The sequence below is a fragment of the Cryptomeria japonica genome, unplaced genomic scaffold, assembly GCF_030272615.1.
Source record: "Cryptomeria japonica unplaced genomic scaffold, Sugi_1.0 HiC_scaffold_68, whole genome shotgun sequence".
In the NCBI taxonomy this organism is placed as follows: Eukaryota; Viridiplantae; Streptophyta; class Pinopsida; order Cupressales; family Cupressaceae; genus Cryptomeria; species Cryptomeria japonica.
The window spans coordinates 422,501-424,850 of NW_026728890.1; the positions used below are offsets into that span (position 1 = coordinate 422,501).

General features: G+C 64.7%; 1 non-coding gene across 1 annotated transcript; it reads right to left on the bottom strand.

Moving 5' to 3' along the window:
* Positions 1-2,231: 2,231 nt before the first annotated feature.
* On the bottom strand, positions 2,232-2,350 carry LOC131863767 (5S ribosomal RNA). The gene has a single exon (XR_009362662.1). It is a non-coding gene; the product is annotated as a 5S ribosomal RNA (ribosomal RNA).

Here is a 2,350-nt window from a genome sequence, read left to right on the forward strand (position 1 = left end):
ACCAGCATTCCCTTTTTCTCACTATCTTTCAAAACGGAAATTTTAAAATCTCGTTTTTTTTTTGCCTTTTATGGAAATTAGTGAAGGCATCGCATCAAAGGTGCGCACCTCGCTGCCCACCTTGGTGTGCTCCGAGGTGCCCACCACGGTGCGCAACGCCGGTGCGAACCCGGGAGCGCCCCGATGTGTGCTCCAAGGTGCGGCGTGCACGAAGTCGGACCCCGGTTTGCCCCGGGTGCGCACCTCGCGTGCACCTTGGTGCGCACACCTTGGCTGGGTTGCGCGGCCTGGTGGGCACCATGGTGCGCACCAAGGAGCGCTCCGAAGTGTGCTCCAAGGTGCGGCGTGCACGAAGTCGGAGCCCGGTTTGCCCCGGGTACGCACCTTCGCCGGGGTGGGCACCTCGGCTGGGTTGCGCGCCCTGGTGCGCACCAAGGAGCGCTCCGAAGTGTGCTCCAAGGTGCGGCGTGCACGAAGTCGGAGCCCGGTTTGCCCCGGGTGCGCACCTCGCGTGCACCTTCGGCGGGGTTGCGCGCCCTGGTGGGCACCATGGTGCGCACCAAGGAGCGCTCCGAAGTGTGCTCCAAGGTGCGGCGTGCACGAAGTCGGAGCCCGGTTTGCCCCGGGTGCGCACCTCGCGTGCACCTTCGGCGGGGTTGCGCGCCCTGGTGGGCACCATGGTGCGCACCAAGGAGCGCTCCGAAGTGTGCTCCAAGGTGCGGCGTGCACGAAGTCGGAGCCCGGTTTGCCCCGGGTGCGCACCTCGCGTGCACCTTCGCCGCGGTGGGCACCATGGCGTGCACGAAGTCGGAGCCCGGTTTGCCCCGGGTGCGCACCTCGCGTGCACCTTCGCCGGGGTGGGCACCTCGGCTGGGTTGCGCGCCCTGGTGCGCACCAAGGAGCGCTCCGAAGTGTGCTCCAAGGTGCGGCGTGCACGAAGTCGGAGCCCGGTTTGCCCCGGGTGCGCACCTCGCGTGCACCTTCGCCAGGGTGGGCACCTCGGTGCGCACACCTTCTCAATGTTTTCTTGCCTTTTCTGGAAATTGGTGAAGGCAGCGCATCAAAGGTGCGCACCTCGGTGTGCTCCGAGGTGCGAACCCGAGAGCGCTCCGAGGTGCCCACGAAGTCGAAAGTCGGGTTAATTGCATTGTTTTCCCCGGGTGCGCTCCGAGGTGCGCAACATCGGCGCGCACCAAGGAGGGCTCCGAAGTGTGCTCCAAGGTGCGCACGATGGCGTGCACCTCTGGTGCGCACGATTCGGAGCTCGGTTTGACCGGGGTGCGCACACCTTGGCTGGGTTGCGCACCTTTTGTGCGCTCCAAGGTGCGCACGAAGTCGGAGCTCGGTTTGCCCCGGGTGCGCACCTTCGCCAGGGTGCGCACCTTGATGCGCACGCCTTGGCTGGGCTGCGCACCTTGGTGGGCGCCATGGTGCGCACCTTTCGTGCGCTCCAAGGTGCGCACGAAGTCGGAGCTCGGTTTGCCCCGGGTGCGCACCTTGGTGGGCGCCATGGTGCACTCCGAGGTGCCCAAGATTGGTGCGCACCAAGGAGCGCTCCGAAGTGCGCTCCAAGGTGCGCGCGAAGTCGAAAGTTGGGTTAATTGTCCGGTTTGCCTCGGGTGCGCACCTTGCGTGCACCTTCGCCAGGGTGGGCGCCTTGGTGCGCACACCTTGGCTGGGCTGCGCACACCTTGGCACCCGCGTTTCCTTCATTTTAAATTTTTTTTTTTTACAATCTCTCAAGTGGGAAATTCTATAATCTCAACTTTTTTTGCCTTTTCAGGAAACTTTTGAATGGAGCGCATCATTGGTGCGCTCCGAAGTGTGCTCCAAAGCTCTCTCCAGCTGCGTGCACCTGCCCCGGCCGCGCACCCGGCCCCGCCCAGCTTCGCTCACCTGTCCCGGGCGTCTGGTGCGGAACCTTAGAGTAAGAAACATCACCGTGCACCTTGGCCAACGTGCGCGACTCGACCGAGCGCGCACTGGCCGAGGTGCACACCGATTTCACCTGGGTGCGCGCGCAGCACCTCGGGCGCACCGGGGTGCGCGCACAACGCCCGGGTTGCACCGTGGCCTGTGTGCTCGGGGCGCCTCGGGTGCGCGCTCGGTGTCGCCCCCGCGCGCGCGGTAGTGCGGGCAGCGCACCCCGGCCCGGCCCGGCCCCGACGAGAACGCAAACGGGCAAAAGGTTTATTCAAATAGCATTGCGACGCCCGGCGAAAAACTAAAAAAGGGTGCAACACCGGGACTTCCCGGGAGGTCACCCATCCCAGTACTACTCCGGCCCAAGCGCGCTTAACTGCGGAGTTCTGATGGGATCCGGTGCACTAATGCTGGTATGATCGCACCC